The sequence below is a fragment of the Mustela erminea genome, chromosome X (genome assembly GCF_009829155.1).
Source record: "Mustela erminea isolate mMusErm1 chromosome X, mMusErm1.Pri, whole genome shotgun sequence".
NCBI lineage: Eukaryota > Metazoa > Chordata > Mammalia > Carnivora > Mustelidae > Mustela > Mustela erminea.
Genome location: NC_045635.1, coordinates 124,395,976 through 124,413,695, shown reverse-complemented (window position 1 = coordinate 124,413,695; position 17,720 = coordinate 124,395,976). Strand labels below are relative to the sequence as shown.

The following is a 17,720-nucleotide window of genomic DNA, read 5'->3' as shown; positions in this document are numbered from 1 at the left end:
GTAAAAGGTGAAACTCGTGTTTCTCAAACTGGTCATTAACAGCTCTGCTAAAATGTCAGTATACCAAACACACTGGAACAATGTGGGACAAGAAGTCGAAGGGGGCAGTCAGAGGATTGTTTGTATAATGCAAGCTCAGGGCTCAGCCATATATTTGGTCGGAAGTCCCTGTTCTGGTCCTACCTCAATAGTAAGGCCACACCCCACACACATGGCACCCACCATTCCTGACATCGCTTTGCCACCATTAGCTCCTGAGCCGTTTGCAAGGAAGTCTACAGCCCGAGGATAAGAGAGGTCAGAAGGGGCTCTTGCAGGACATATTATAGGGCCTTTCTGAAAGCCAGAGGGCTTGTATGTAGGGCTATTTGGAGAATCCTCTCAAAGCCCCAGCTTGAGGGATTCTGAGAGGAATAACAGGCCTTAGTGAAGAAAAACGGAATACAAGCAGCCAGAGAAGAGATAGGAAAAAACAATGTTCACCTCAATTCCCCCAGAGTCCTTGAGTGTTCCCACACAGGTTTTGTCCTCTGAACACATAAACTGCCTCAGGTGCCTGGGTGGTTCTTTCTTCCTGATGGGCTGGCCAACAGTGCCTGGGCCTATGGCCTGCAGTGAGACACAGGGCGCAACAAACTGGGTTAGTTCCAGAAGTGTTGCTCAGTAGGTGTCCATCTCGGCTAGAAATCTCTTCCAGTGTAGGACTCACCCATGTCTTCCAGTAGCAGAATTTGTTTGTTTATTTTCTTCATCAAGAAAATTATAACCATGACTAAATAAACCCTCCCATCTAAAATGAGATCCTCTTGTCAATTCTACCTTGTACCAATTTCTGCTGATGACATCAGATAGGGAACGTTTCATAAAGGAATGAGATGGTATGATTTTTTAATTAGATTCATTCAATCTCAAAGGTTATAAGCTTCAATTGTCCCCTAGGTAAGAAAATGAATTTTGTTTAATGACTTAAACAGATATTTAGAATTTTTGTAAGACTTAGTTACAGGAGGGATAGAATTCAGGTTATAAATATCTTTCAGCTTCTTCTAATAATCTGTATCTCTCTCTCTCTCTCTCTCTCTCAATTATATATATATATATAAACATATATATATATATAGCTCTCTCTCTCTCTCTCTATATATATATATATATATATATAATTTAGAGAGAGGGAGAGCTTAGAGAGAGAGAGAGAACAAGGGAGCATGAATAAAGAAGAAGGTTCTCTGTATATACTCTATATATTCTCACTAGATGTCACTTCAGTTTAAAGGCTTATCAAGTTCTCCCTGCTGTAAGATACCTTTTAACATAAAGCAACATTTTGAAATTCAAAGCTTTATATCATAATTCAGAGAAACTCTACTGAATCTCTTCTGGAAGCTAATCTTTCTAGTAACCAAATATTATGGTATCTTGGGGATAGATATTTTGTATGAGATTCTTACATGTCAAGTTTATTGAAAAGGTATATATTTTTATTTACGTTAAATTTGAAATATATATATATATATATATATATATATATATATAAAATGAAAGATTTTATAAGAAGTAACTGTGAGGTGACTGTGAGTAACATCAACATAAAGAAAATGGAATTGTCTTTTAAAATGTCTTTTTATTAAAAAAAATTTCAAGAACCATATTTTCAGTTATTGTGTACTCTAACAATTTCCCCAAAGATGACAAAATAACTTCAAAACCAGTAGAGATACCAAAAGACACACAGGCACAGTAATATCCATCAGCAATTAATATCTATATACTGGGTAGAACAAAAGGAATTCCTAGAACTTTGGGTTACAATGGAGTCTTGGCATTTACAGGGTCCTTGTTCACCCCTGTACTCTTGCTTTCCATGTTAGAGAAGCCAGATCCCAAGAGAAGTTCAATGAGTCTCCAAAGATCTAGAATCTTCCAGACTTGGCTAAATGTGGTTTGTCTAATGACTTGGCATAACCAGTTGCAGACACAAAATAGAATTTCAGTAAGACACCTCCAAACACAATGACCCTACCCCTATATCAGTGGGGAGGAGCAGGGGAGGCAGAAGCGGATGAGCAAGAGAAGAACAAGGGAAGTGTGTCCCTTTCCATCTGTGCATTGGAGTAGCCACGAATGAGTTAACACACACACACACACAGAGAGAGAGAGAGAGAGAGAGAAGACTCCTAGTCTGGGTCTCTACAATGCCAGACATCTGGATAAAAACTGAAACTCTTAGTTTAAATCCCAGATATTTACAAACACATGTTTTCATCTAAATATTGGATTGTGCATAGACAGACCCTTAATGTAGGTAAGTGGAAAACAGAAAATCGCAAATCTCCATGATTGGGTGAATTATTGCCATCGGTTGGGGAAGGGGGGGCAGGGCTGTATGTTCAGTATGCATGAAACATTTTGAGACGTTTGCTGCGATGGATATTTTTAAACTCTTTCTAGCCATACATAGAATCCAGAAATTAACACAAGAATGTCTTAATTGGGCCTATTTTATATACAAAAGAATAATGGGCTAAATGGGTTGGAATGAATGCCATATTTATCCTTCAAGGGAGGAAAAGGCAGGATGATTCACAGGCGGCGAGGCCAAGAGCATCGAGCCTTCTCAGGAGTAGAACAAATAGATCTCTTTTCATAATATTCTGCCTCCTAGTCCTTGAAGGCCCCCTAAAGGCACAAATAGAACAGAGATGGGAAAATCAAGAACAATTCGTTTTAATTTCACATACAGTAATTTTCTTTTAGGGATTATGATGTGGAGCCACAGTAATAACAGACAACTCTCTCTAAACTTTAAAATGCCCAGAATGACACTGTTAAAAGAAAGTTCCTTTATAACTCTTCCCAACTTATCATACGCCTTCTGTGTCTAAGGTAGCTAGTTGCAAAGAGACTCCACAATGGCGCATGAGCTAAGAAGAGTCTTATCTTTGGCCGCTGAGAGCATTCTGGCATTTCAGGCTTCTGTTTATTCTCTTCACCAAAAAACGGCTTGAACTCCCTTGGTTTGGAAATGACAGGAAGAAAAGGCAGGCAAGTGTGCGGAGTGTCCAAGGTCATATAAACTCATGGCAAACATGCAGGAACTGATGAAAAAAATCACTGGAGCTAAGAAAAAATTATTCTGGTTAACAGAAATGGACTTCTGTTTGGGGAACAAAAAATAAAAGAGAAAGCAAGGATGGGACAGCAATGCATAGGATTCTCGCACAGAATCATTCATTCAGGGAAAATGATCAGTCCTTTTTCTTTGCCCAGAAAGAAAGTAAAGAGTGAACATCAATAGCCAACAAAAGACAGCCGTGCAAGAAGTCACCTGCTACAGAAATTTGGATTTGGCTGAGTTTGGTTTCCACAAGTCCAGCTGGCTGGGATGAGGCCGAGGGGCTCACGATGCCAAGCAGGGATCACTGCTTAGAGGGGCTGACAACAGGAATACTGGATCTCATTTGTTCCCTCAGACCCCTAACATTAGATGCACAAGTGCCATTAACAGATGCTGCTCTCCCTCCAAAGGACAATGCTGTTTCCCATCAAATTCGACAATAATGCCGGATATTTCAGAAAGGCATAACCACCTAAAAAACAGAACACAGCTTGGAGGTGTCACAGGACTATGTGACACTGTTCTTGCAAAGGGGCATGCCAATTTAAGTACCATCAGTCAGTGAGCCACTTTCTCATTGACTGTAGTTTTAAAAATGGTTTGTCTTCATTTCCAATTGATCACCAATTGATAGTTTATCCTAACAATTCAGCTCTTTGTCTCAGATGGCCCCCAGACTCTCCATTAAGTCGTTAATGAGCTCTCAACTCTTCATATATCTTATTTAAAGAAATGGGCTCAGATTTTCTTACGCCAAGTTTTTCCTAAGCTGGATATATGGTTGTTATTAATTTAATGAATTGGTGCCAAAACACTGGGCTAGGTTTTATAGGAATACACAGATGAATGAGACATAAATCACTCTAATTCAGGCCTAAGTACCAAAAAGAAAAAAAAAAAAAAAGAGAGAAGTACAAGGTGCTGCAGGATCTGGACAAGTTTGTCAGAAGAGATGAGGATCTGAAGAAGTAGTTCTTGACAGATTGGCCAAAGTGTATAGAGCAGGGAAAGGCATTTCAGAAAGAGGGAAGCACCTGGGTGGGGAAAAATAGGAAACTAGAGATCAGGGTTCAGGAGCCATAGGGTGGGGGTTAGGGGTCGATGGGAGGCAAAGTTGGGGGACAAATTGGGCCGGGGTTTATAAGCCAAGCCCAAACATCAGGCCTTGATTTTAAGGGATGGAGAGGGGTAGAAAGCTGCACAGCTACTGAGCTCTCACAGGCAGATGGAAACACTATGGTGTGCCTCTAATGGCCTCCCTTTCCACTTTGTCCTGGCCATTTCTATTGTGAAGGGCTTATAGTAAAGGTCAACCCTCAGACAAGCAATGTCAAGTTCGTTCACTTTCACTGGCTTTGACAATTCTTTCTTGGAACGGCATCTGTATCCATTTACTATTCTTTATACCTACCCTTCACAAATCTCATACCCCAGTGCATAATGAGAGATCTACTTCTTAAGATGATTCCCACCAAGACCTCTCAATCGATGCCTTCAAGATTTTGCACCTGCAATTGGCTAATTGCCAGCACAGTAGGCCACTTGAGCCTTCAAAATTAAGGATTTTAATGGTAAGTGGGGAACTGCAATGACAAATGAAAGGCTGAATTCATACATCTGATTTCTATGGCCTTGTACATTAGGGGGTACAAAATGGAGGCATGCCATAATGAAAGCTAAAGACCATCCTTATGGTTACCATTGAGTGTCCTGGAAAGAGCCTCTCCAATTTAGAAACTGGAGTGAAAGACTGTCTTAAAATTTGTGATGTGATCATTATTATAGCCTCAAAAGACAGCTTTGACACAAATATGGTGATTATTTTGTAATGTCTATGGACGATCAAGCCCTCGTCTTTCCCTCCCCTTCCTTTTAAAGGATCAAATTAAAAAAAAAAATACAGGATCAGGAAGGCCATTTTCTGAGGCCTCAAATCACTTGGAATTTTCACCATTAAGCTCATAAATATTTGTACATTTTGGTTATTTTCTCTTCTTCCTAACCAAAAAATTCTGTTGCACTAAATGTCCAGGGCTGGCTTTCTCCTGCGACCAGTCAGCCCAAAGGCAAATTATCAACTCACAAACCCACCTCTTATGGAACCCACAAACCTGGGACAGGTCTAAAGATCATGTCTTCTCATCACTTTGAAAGCTCCTAGAGACATTTTCCTACACATACAATATCTGTATTTCTTTGCTAATACGGCTGCATATACTTTTCAGTTTGGCAGCAGCAAGGGTGGTGGCAGGTAGAAGCTTTCATAGAGAGTCTACTGCCTCATATTGGGGGCATCTTTGGAGGAAATTAAAAAGATGATGCCTTACTTGGGGTGCCTGGGTAGCTCAGTCGGCTAAACATCCAACTCCTGATCTCAGCTCAGGTCATGATCTCTGGGGTCATGAGATTGAGCCCCACATTGGGCTCTGTGCTGGGTGTGGAGACTGGTTAAGATTCCCTCTCTCTTTCCCTCTGCCACCAGCCCCACTCATGCTTTTTCTCTCTCTCCAAAAAAAAAAAAAGAAAACCAAAACCAAAACCAAAAAACAGATGATTCCTTACAAAAACAGAGCACAGGGAGAAAGTACCTATCAAGCAGGGAGAAAATATCCAGAGACAAGAGAGCTCTTTAGATGGGCTTGGTCAGATATATGGAGGGAAGCTGAAGAAAAGTCCCTATTGTCAGAACTACAAAATGTTGCCTGTGTAGCTTGCTACAGAATTACATGAGCTTTCATATAGTTTCATAGTCACAAAAATGAACCAGTACATAATTTTCTATAGCAGACAGAGGAGGCTTCCATATGTAAGTTAAGAAATTAAATGTGCATATATTTAAATGGCCTGAAATGCCTGATTATTAGCACAGGAAAATAAATCCCAGAACAAAAGGTCTGAAAAGCTAATCTCTATTCACACACACTGTTATCAAGAAATAAGTATTTAAGGCTACTGGGTGCTAAATGCTGTGTGGAGAGCTGGCCAGTGTGAAAGGTATGGCCCTTGATCTTGAGAGGATAACTGTTTGGAGAAATAAAACCTATTGACATGTAAAGATAACTGACCAAATGAGATACTCCCTAACAGTGGCCAAAATGAGTGATATAGATTATAACTAGCAGAGGGCTCATAGAAGGGAAACCCTTGAAGGCTGGAGTGGACAAGCAAGGCTTTATCGATGAGTTGAAACCAGAGGCTTGCCACATGGGGAGGCTACCCAAGGAGGCCTAGGGAATGAGGGTGACATGAGACACAGGGCTGGGAGTTTACACAGCCCACTCAGGGTACAGTGAGTGTCTGAGTCTGTCTGAAGAAAGAGGACACTTTGGGAATCAAAGAAAGGCAAGTATGCGGAAGTAGTTTGAGGGCACCATGGAAGGTATGGGAGGGAGGCTTCCTCAAATGGCTCAGGGAAGGAGATGTCAAATGGGTTAAGGGCTAAGTGGCTACAAGCAGGAGAATAACTATAGTCACATTTGGTCAGTGAAAACGTGGTGGGAGATACCAAGTAATACACAAGAAAATGCTGAGTTTCATGTTTCAGATTTCAACTAGCACATCATTTTAACCACTTTTATTCATATCAAAACTGGTTCCCGAGGTGCTTAAAGCACTTCGGGGAAACCCCTCACTAAATTTCAAAGAGTAGAAAGGATCATGGGGAGGTGGGAGGTGTTTTGGTCCATCCTTTACAAATGAGGAAACTGAGGCACAAAGTTAATCATATGTGTGGTCAGTAGAATAATGTCCCCCAAAGAGGCCCACATCCAAATCCCTGGACCCTGGGACTATGTTGTCTTACATGGCAAAACAGACTGCAGAGGTGACTGAGTTATGGGTGCTACTATGGGAGAATTATCCTGGATTATGTAAGCAGGAACAATGTTATCGCAGAGGTTCTTCAAGGAAGAAGGCAGAATCAGAGAAGGAGAAAGGGGTAGAAATGGTAGAATCATAGGTCAGGGTGACAGAACCAACAGCCAAGAAAAGTAAGCAGCCTCTGGGAACTGGAGGAGATGAGAAAAGAAAATCTCCCCTAGAGCATGTAGAATGAGTGCAGCCCTATCAACCCATTCCAGCTTTTTGACTTCCAGAACTGTCAGAGAATAAATGTTTGTTATTTTAAAACACCGAGTATATGGTGATTTATTGCAGTGGCCAAAGAAAACTAATACTGCATACGTATACACAAATATATTTCTAATTTTCACAGACTCACGTTAACCACCAAACGTACTACCTTAAATTTGTATTTCATTTCAACAAATTGTAGACATAACAGCAAGACATTGAGAACCATCCAGAAGCAGGAGGCAACAAGCCATCCCCTCCCAAGAGATTACCTTCAAAAATTCAAATGCCTCCCTAGAAGTGTTACCTTCCAAAGTACAGAATTCTCAAAATTACAACAGTTCCAGAGCATTAGCTGTTGTTAACTTTAATAAATTAGAAAGCTACATCTCAAGAATGCACCATGGAAGGCACAAAAATAAATACATGGATCAATAGAACAGAATAGAGAACCCAGAAATAAACCCATGATTATATGGTCAATTAATCTTTGCCAAAGAAGGCAAGAGTATGCAATGCAAAAAAGTCTCTTCAACAAACAGCATTAGGAGAACTGGACAACTATATGCAAAAGAGTGAAACTGGACCACTTTGTTACACCACACACAAAAATAAACTCAATGGATCAAAGGCCTAAATGTAAGACTTGAAACCATAAAAATCCTAGAGAAATCCTGGGCAGTAATTTCTTTGACATCAGCCATAGAAACATATTTTCTAGTTATGTCTCCTCAGGCAAGAGAAACAAAAGCAAAAATAAACTATTAGGACTTCATCAAAATAAAAAGCTTCTACACAGTGAAGGAAATAATCAACAAAACTAAAAGACAACCAACAGGATGGGAGAAGATATTTGCAAATGACATATCCACTAAACGGTTAGTATGCAAAGTATATAAAGAACTTCTATGGGTTGCCTTGGTGGCTCAGTCAGTTAAATATCTGCCATCAGCTCAGGTCATGATCTCTGGCTCCCTCAACAGGGTTTGGCATCCAGCTCCCTGCTCAGCAGGGGGTCTTGCTTCTTCCTCTCTCCCTCTCTCTATGCCCCTCCCCTCCACTCATGATCTCTCTCTCTCAAACTAATAAAATCTTTCAAATATATAACTTCTATAACTCTAACACCCCAAAACCCCCCAAATAATCCAGTTTAAAATGGACAGAAGACATGAACACCCATTTCTCCAAAGACATACAGATGGTAAATAGACACGTGAAAAGATTCTAAACATCACTGATCATCAGAGAAATGCAAATCAAAACCACACAAGATACCACCTTACACCGGTCAGAATGGCTAATATCAACAACACAGGAAACAACAGGTGTTGGTGAGGATTTGGAGAAAGGGGAACCCTCCTGCACTGTTGGTGGGAATGCAAACTGGTACAGACACTCTGGGAAATAGTACTGAGGTTCCTCAAAAAGTCAAATCTAGAACAACCCTAGAATCCAGCAATCACACTGCTGAGTATTTACAAACATTAATTCAAAGTGATACATGAATTCCTATGTTTATAGCAGAATCATGACATGAGCAGAAACCAAGAGTTAGACCCTTAACCCACTGTGCCATCCAGGCACCCCTCAAACATTTTTAATAAACCACTCTTCTTGGAATTTGCAATGCAACTCTTTCAAAGTATTCTTTCTTCCTTAGCTGTATTTACCATTTAATAAGGTCCCTGAATTACCTTTTTAGGGGAATTTATTTATATGGAGAAATGGAATTTATGAAAAACAGATTTTATCCTAACTCTTAACACCATGGACTTTGCAAAGGCTGTCGGAACCAGCTGAAGCCAGTGTCACCCTGTGCGGAGATAACCTGATAACACTTCCAAAATGCCAGGTTGTGCCCGCACCTGGTGTGTCAGTCACATCAGCACGTCAGTCCACAAGACTCTCCTGGCAAGTTACCCACTAGAGATGTAGTTGGAATGTCAGAAATTCACTTGGAGGAATAGATCCCCAGCTGACTCCATGAATCACTAATCTGGTAGACTACAAAAGAGGCGGCTACACACCTTTCACACATACTCTTATGGCTCCCTCAAAATGCAAGGGGGAAGCAGAGAAGAGAAGTACAACTAGATCCGCCCTCACTAGAGGTTCATTACATGTGAAAACCTTAGTTTTCTCTTTTGTTTTGTTTTGCTGTATTGTTTGGAAAGGAAATGCATAACAGCAGGCACAGCACTTGCCAAGCAATATAGAGAGGGCAGGAAGCCCATCAAGTAGGATAAACCCTAAACTAGGAGTCAGATACCCCAGATTCTCCTTGTGGGTGGGCCATTAATCCAAGTGACCAAATGGCCAGTGCACAGACCATTTTTACCACCTGTGACTTAATACCAAGTCATTTCCAATCAGGATTATCCACAGCAGGGAAGGAAAAGCTGCAGTTATCATGCTGTACCCATACTGTGTACCAGGAGCTTGCCTGCCCTCCTTCCCTCACTCTGTGTGTGTGTGTGTAATAATTATTAAAACAACCCTAGTTTACAGGTAAGAGAAATGAGGTTCAGCGATGTTCCAATTACTCAGCAGCAGAGCTGGGCAAGTGCTTCACACTTCCCCTACTTCCTAAGGACAAGCTGGATGCAGGAAGAGCAAAAGGCAGGCCACTGATCTCAGAGAAAATTCTCCTCTCCGGACTGCAGGTGGTCTTTCCTCCTGCCTTTCCACAGAAGCAGGGAAGGATTGGATTTGGCAGTTCTGCTTTGACAAAAATTTAAAAGTGTGTAAAAGGAGGACTGCTGCAGTAAAATTCCCAAAACTCAGCCTTGGTTTTGGATCAAGAGCTAAGAAAATAGTGAGAACCCCTTGTAATCCAACCAGTCATTATATACACAAGTTCACATGGAACACCGCTCAAATGGTATCCCAGAAACACACCCATGTATGTTCAGAGCTTAATATAACCCAACTAGCATATAAGGCAGGTGTTAATACTATTATCCAAAACACATTTCCATGGCATTTCAAATATTTATAGCTTGTTGTAAATTATAGTAAGGCCACATATCAAAGAACGAAAGTCACCCATATTAAATTAATCAGAGATTTTAGAAAATTATACATTGCACATGGTTGAATAAAATCCATTTAATGTTATAATGTCATGAAATATTTGCTTTATAAATAAAATATGAAGGTGATTAAGATCTCACAGACCCTTAGGAATATCACAAATCTATATGAGACACCTGCCCCCCACAAGCCCTGGATTTGTATCTCTAGATTTGGGTTAGTGAATAAAAATTTTAAAAATCACAACTGAACTAGTTGGTGATGCTCCAGAGGAAAGTCAATGTCAGCATGGGGAAAAGTGAAATTCTATATCCCAGCTTCTAAAACTCTGATTTCCTACAGCAGAATTCAAATTTTACCCTCAGCTCTGCGAGCTCAGTTGCAACTCCCCTTTAATGGAAACTTAAGTGCACATCGAAGGCAGGATTTGGCTCAAAGACTTTCTACACTGCACTAAACATTCCTATTGTTAAAAGCACCTTTACACACAGATGCCATTACAAAATAAGATTGAATTTCAGGACAAGAATGTAAAATGCAGACTTTAGATATGCCCACAGAACAGTTTGGAATATTTTGCCAACTCCTCTGCCAATCAAACAAACCAACGAACAAACAAAAAAACAAACAAATATCTTTGCCTCCTGCAGAACCAGGCACCTTCCCCAAAGTCACCAGGCAACCCGAACTTCCCATGGATTCTGTGTTCCTCGGACTTCATGACACCCCATATCCCATTCCTTATAGAAAAGTACTGTCTGATATATATACAGATATATATATAGATAAAGATACAGATATGTAGAGAGATATTTATTTTAAATCAAACTAAAATTAATTTTTATTGGATAACCTTTTGTTAGCTTTATCACTGCATCTGGACAAGTGCATCAACATGCTGGGGCATGTAGAACTCAGGGCTGTTAGCTCTGGAACAAGACTTGCCAGACCATAGACTCCAATAACCCACCATGACTTTGTTGTCAACTTCTCTAATCAAATATCAGATAGAGAGCAAGGCCAGTGCCAACAGAGGACCCTACTCTCAGGGGTCATCTTGACTCCTAGACCTCAGGAAAAGCAATAGGGCTAGATTCTGTCTGTATGGTGAGCTCCCAGTACACAAAATACAAATGCCTCTTTATAAGATACTTTAAATACGCTCTTCTAGCAGGAGTTCTAAAGATGGTGAGGCAGCAACCACTTCTTACAAGGCTCGTCTTATTCTATTTCTAAACTGCACATGACTGGTAGGAATCATCCCAAGTCCAAACCCTTCTCTCAGTCTGATCAAACAGCAAGGGCCTACCGGAAACCTTATCCGCATGTAGCTTAAGAGAAAAGAAAACAGCTTTAGAATGATTCCAAAGAGTTTTCTTCTCTTATGATGAAATACAAAATAAGTTTTTATGCCATAAACTTACTGATCTAAATCTTCAGACAATGAAAGTAAGTTTGTATTAGGTCACATATTGGTGACGTACAGGGCCTTCCTGCAAGATCTGTAAAGAGTGGTGTGTACATAGTATGGGTACATACCGTTGTCATGTTGTTTCCCAAGTCTAGACTGACTGTGTCCTCAAGTGACTTCAGACCCTCATTCTAGAAACGATGGGGGATAATGCAAAGAACTTTGGTTGTGGAATCCAGGAGATCTGGGTGAAAGGGTCATTTGCAAGCTGAGTGAGCATGGGGGCCATTTAGTGCTCCTCTCAGAGAGTCTGTTTCCTCATCTTGAAATACTGAGCACATAGCAGGACCTCAACGTTCTTATTCACATCTAAATGCGCAGGACCCTACATATGGTGCTTGGCACACCAGGCCAAATTCTCCTCTGTGCCTTGGGACAATAGAGCTGTGTAATGCCCAGAAACAAGGTCAACTGCCCTCAGAGTTCATGCTTTAAAAAAAGAGAGAGAACAAGTGATTTATTTCATTCTCATGAACTCGGATCTCCATCTGGGGAAAAACTCCTTTTCATGGCATTGTATCAACCAGAATTCTCTGTTAACTGGCACTTCCGTGCATGTCTCTTACATTGTACAAGGAGAACTAGATGTTCATAATCATGACCCAGAGGTAATGCAAACTCTGGAAGTGTTTCTTACATCCAGTATAGTTTTAGTATTACATGAACAAAGACTGGTAGTCCTTGCATAGTACAGAAACCGTGAGAAATGTGCTGTAGAGCTTTCACATGTCTCTTAGTTTGCTCAGACTACCACACACTGGGGGGCTTAACAGACTTAAAAGGGCACTAACCCCATTCATGAGGCTCCACCCTCACTACCTCATCTAATCCGAATCACTTCCCTAAGGCCTCACCTCCAAATACTACCACATGGGGAGGCAGGGTTTCAACATAAGAACTTTAGGGAAGATCCAAGCATTCCATTCATAACAATATACTACGGCCTTTATAAGACGTGAGAACATAGTGAAAAATATGAGGGCTGATAGGAAGTGGGCTGTCATTAGAAAGTGTTATGAATCTTTTTGCAAGACTGACTTAATTTTTCTAATTTGGGGAAAAAATTTTAGACTTTATAGAAAAGTTGCAAGTCTAGTACAAAGAACCCATGACCATCCTCTGCCCAGGCTTCCACAACGTTAACCAATGTAACTATAATCCAATTATTACAAAACAGGGAATTGACATTAAAAAAACACTAAATCTCATCGTTTTCCTCCTAATCTCCTTTTCTCCATTACAGGATCCCATTCCAGATTCTACACTATATTTAATTGTGTCTCTTCTGTCTCCAGTTTGTGACTTTTCTCTCAAGGTCAAAGTTTCATGATCTTGACACTTTCAATGAATACTGGTCAACTGTTTTGTACATGGTCTCTCAATTTGAGAAGGTCAAGTGTTTTATCACAGTTATATGTAAGTAAGGCATATGGGCAAGATTTCCACATAAGTGACATTAAAGTCATCTTACTCTGCTCAGCACATCACCTCAGGAAGTTCATCAGGTCCATCTATCTTATTACTGGTGATGCGAAGGAACCTTCATCGTTTAGTTTAAGAGATATCTGCTACATTGCTAGTTTTTTTTTTTTTTCATTTTTTTTTTTTCCTTTGCCACTGATCAAAATTTGGCGGAGAGATTTTGAGGTCATGCTAACATCTTGTTTCCCTTAAAATGTTCATCTACAGATTTTAGTATCCATTGGTTATCTTGCCTGTCATGATAATACCATGCATGATCTCTCTTAAATGGGGCCTTGGTATTTCAATCATTCATTCATTTATTCCTTTTTAGCAGCAAGAGCTCATGGAGATTTATTTTAGTCTATGAATTATACTGCATTACTACCATTATTTATTCTATTGTTCAAATTGTCTGAGATTTGACCATTATGTGCTTTTTCATGTTGGCTCCTGTGTCCTTCTGACACGCCTCAACAACTTTTTGCACTTCCTTACGTCTGACGCAAGATATTCCAGACTTGGGGCGTCTAGGTGGCTCAGTCATTAAGCGTCTGCCTTTGGTTCAGGTCAAGGCCCCAGGGTCCTGGGATCAAGCCCCACATCTGGCTCCTTGCTTGGTGGGAGGCCTGCTTCTCCCTCTCCCACTCCCTCTGCTGTGCTCCCTTTCTCTCTGTGTCTCTGTCAAATAAATAAATAAAACCTTAAAAAAAAAAAAAAAGGATACTCCAGACATATTTCTCCTTGTCCTAGTGCTGGAATCAATGTATTCACCAAGTGCTCATAGTTTCCTATGTTGGAATATGGTATTTAAAAAACAAAATCTAGATGCTAGGTATGCTCATTGCTATGAGGATGCCATTATTTTTAGGCGATCCTTGCAGCTCCAGCCAGGAAATGTGTTTCTGTATCCATACTCTTGTCACTTATCTATCTGAAATACAGTAGTTCATTAGATACATATTGATTGCATCTAATTGCATTAGATACAAATGAAATCCAACACTAAAAGTTCATTCCAGGGGCACCTGGGTCGCTCAGTGGGTTAAAGCCTCTGCCTTCGGCTCAGGTCATGATCCCAGGGTCCTAGGATCGAGCCCCGCATCAGGCTCTCTGCTCAGCAGGGAGCCTGCTTCCTCCTCTCTCTCTCTGCCTGCCTCTCTGCCTACTTGTAATCTCTGTCTGTCAAATAAAATAAATAAAATCTTAAAAAAAAAAAAGTTCATTCCACCCTCCTCCCTTTGCTTATTTTTAGCTCTTTCTTCCAAGAGTGAGAAACCTACACTCATTATCTACAACATAATCACAAGTTTGGTCAACCCTAAGGTAAGATAGTTTCAGAACTATGAAACCATCTGGTCTTTTGTGAGGTAGTTGGTTAATAACTTTCTCCATTGCTTTCATAGGTGCTGATAAATTTAAGCTTTCTAAATCAAATTGTCTAAGTTCTGGTAGCCTGTATTTTTCTAGGGAATTGTCAATTCTATTTAGTTTTCAACTCTCCATAGATGTCTGTAGTCTCTTGTGATCTTTTAAAAATTTCTTCTTTTCAAATAGATACTTCCTCCTATCTACTATTTGGTAAAGTTTTGCCTTCCCTTTATTTTTCTTTATTTAGTCAGTGGTTTCTCTATTTTAGTAATTTTTTTAAAGACACAGGATTTTGATTTGATTAGATCTATTCTTTCTTCTGTTCCCTAGTCATTATTTTCCATTTTTATCTTTATTATTTCTCTCCTTGCACTTTCTCTTGATGTATTTTGTTGTTCTTTTTCCAGTTTTTTTTTTAAAGATTTTATTTATTTATTTGACAGAGAAAGATCACAAGTAGGCAGAGGCAGGCAGAGAGAGGAGGAAGCAGGCTCCCTGCTGAGCAGAGAGCCCGATGCGGGACTCAATCCCAGGATCCTGAGATCATGACCTGAGCCTAAGGCAGTGGCTTAACCCACTGAGCCACCCAGGCGCCCCATCTTTTTCCAGTTTTTTAAATCTATTTTCCCGTTTATTTCCATCTTCTATTTTTATTGGTTAAAGTGTTCACTGTGATGAATTTTCCTCTCATCATTGTTTGAAATGCATCCCATGGATTCTTACGTGTGAGAATCCATTTGTATCTTTGAACCTATAGTTTCAGTGTGTATTTCCTCTTTCATGAAGGAGTTAACTGGAGCTTTCAAAATTTCTAGGTAAAAGTTACATTCTAGTTTTTATTTTGTTAGTGCTTTTAAGTTTTATTATACAATGATTACAGAATGTCATTTGCACTATTTCTACCTTATGGACATTACTGATGTTTGCATTGTGACCTAATATATGATCACTTTTTGTGAAGCTGTCATTGCATAGGAAGTGAAAATTTATACTCAACAACTGTGTGAATTCCCTTTCCAAGAAACCATTTTGAAGAACAAGAAAAGTATTGCCCTAACACTGTAAAGAGACAGACTAAAAAGAACATTCTCAAAAAGATCTGAAGATATGAGAAACCACCTTGAGTCAGAAATTAAAACTAAAAATAACTTAAACTAAAAAACTAAAATTAAAAATGTACAAGAAAATACAGAAAGGAATGAGAAGCGAGTTCATGAAATAGAGGAACAAAATGGAGAAGACAAAACTATCTGGAAAATAACAAATTACAAGGCAAAATAGTTTCAAATGAAAATTTAAGAAGAGACCTTAAAGAAAGTAAAACAACCAAGAGAGATTGCCAGTGACACAGAAACAAAAGGGAAAAAGTCAGAGAGAAAGTAGTGCAAATGGAAGGAAGACAAGAAGGAGTAAAACTCATATTACTGGAGCCCCTGGAAAGGAAAAACAAGACTGGAACAGTTCATGTTTAAAATTATAATATAAGAAAATATTCCCCAAACATAAAGCAAGGGCTGAATAAACTCACTGAAAGTGGCTCAATGCATACCTAGGAAAATTAGCCAGAAGATCAACTCAAATACAAAAGGTGGTAGAACCATTCGATTAGAAAGATAAATACAACGCTCTCAAAATCTCCTGACAAAAACCTTCAAGTAACTCACAAAAGCAACAGAGTTAAGACTGACATCAGAGCTTACAAAACGAAAGAAACAATGGAGCAGCTCTAAAAAAAAAATTCAATCCAATGAAAGAGCGTCACTAGATTTTGTATATAGCTGTTTCATCAAGGCTATAGAAAAAAAGAAAAAAATGTTTCAACATACAAGAACTCAGGGAATTCCACTCACGAGCTCTTTTTGAAGTTTTTCTCAGATTCCCTTTGGTCTCCACAAAGCCTTTCGTCAGAGCAGGAGACTGAGCTGTAGAATAAGATCAGGCACTGCGATTTGGTCATTTCTCCCTTTTTATTCACAGTTATTTCACACTTTTTGGCATTCTTGATCTTCAAATTACACTGAGCATTAGATTTTGTGTAGAATTTACTTTTCCAATGCTGTTCTTTCTTATGATTCCAGTATGGGGCAGGGGAGGGGTGCATGGGAATCTTTCAAGATTGTCAACTATGCTACTGACATTACTCTCAGCTAACTAGAATTTCTGACTTGACTTTTTAACCCGTTGGATTGGAAAGTTCACATTGTGTGTGTGTGTGTGGGGTGTCCCTAATCGGTAATTTAATAAAAATTTATACAAATTTACAAAGTTGTTCATCTCTTAACATCCCTTTGTAACGATCTTCAGAGCACTTATTAGGATGCACTGTGCTAATGAGCCCTTGACTGGCTTTAGTTCTTATATGTTCCATTAAAAAACAAAACAAAACAAAAAACAAACAAACAAACAACAACAACAACAAACCCCCCCCCCCATGCAGTAGCTATTATTCACTTTCTACATATGGGGAAGTCAGATCTACAGAAGTGAACTAATTCGCCCTAGGATCAAAATCAAGGAAGGGACCCCATTCCAATGTGTGAACTCCTAACAATGACGCTACATTGCCCCCCTCTTCCTTAATCCTCTGTCTACCTCCAAGATGTATTCCCTTTCTTCCATCTCTAATAAGTCCATACTCTGCTCTAAGCCAGAACCAACTCCCACTTGGACATAATAACCTCCTGCTTCCACCCTCACCCCCTCCAATCCATTCTCCACTCAGAAGTCAAAGCAACATCTTATTAATGAAACATAAATCAAATCTGGTCACTGCCTGAGTTAAATCCACCAGTGGCTTCCTACCTCACTCACTCATTGCCTTCTTTTCTCTCTGAATGTATCTCATGTTCCTGTCCAACTTAAACACTCTCTTCATGTCAATACCGGCCTCCTTTCTCTCCCTCGTATCTCAGAGCCTTTGTAAATGCTGTACAGTTAGCACAGAATAATCTTCTCCTTGCGCTTCCTTCATGTCTCTGCTCAAATATCACCTCCACTGAAAGACATTTCCTGAGCACACTATCAAAGGGAGTGCCTCACTCCACCGTTTCAACCCATCCTTCCCTAGCAACATCAGCCAATGCTATTTTGTTCAGAGTAGGCATCGCCTTTTGCTTTCTCATGATGTTTCTAACCTCAAGTAACTAGAATGTGTAGCACATATTAGTCACTCAATAGTAATTTATCCAATGAGGA

General features: G+C 39.7%; 1 protein-coding gene across 9 annotated transcripts in view; it reads right to left on the bottom strand.

Moving 5' to 3' along the window:
• The window catches only part of AFF2 (AF4/FMR2 family member 2), a 459,081-nt gene that overhangs the window by 333,394 nt on the left and 107,967 nt on the right, over positions 1–17,720 (bottom strand). Inside the window, exon 1 of one of the 9 annotated variants that reach the window (XM_032330760.1) lies at positions 484–522. The exons of the other annotated variants lie outside the window; for them this stretch is intronic. The gene's annotated coding sequence lies outside the window, so the exon portion shown is untranslated. Of the gene's footprint in view, positions 1–483; positions 523–17,720 lie in introns of those variants that run through there. 9 annotated transcript variants of the gene reach the window in all.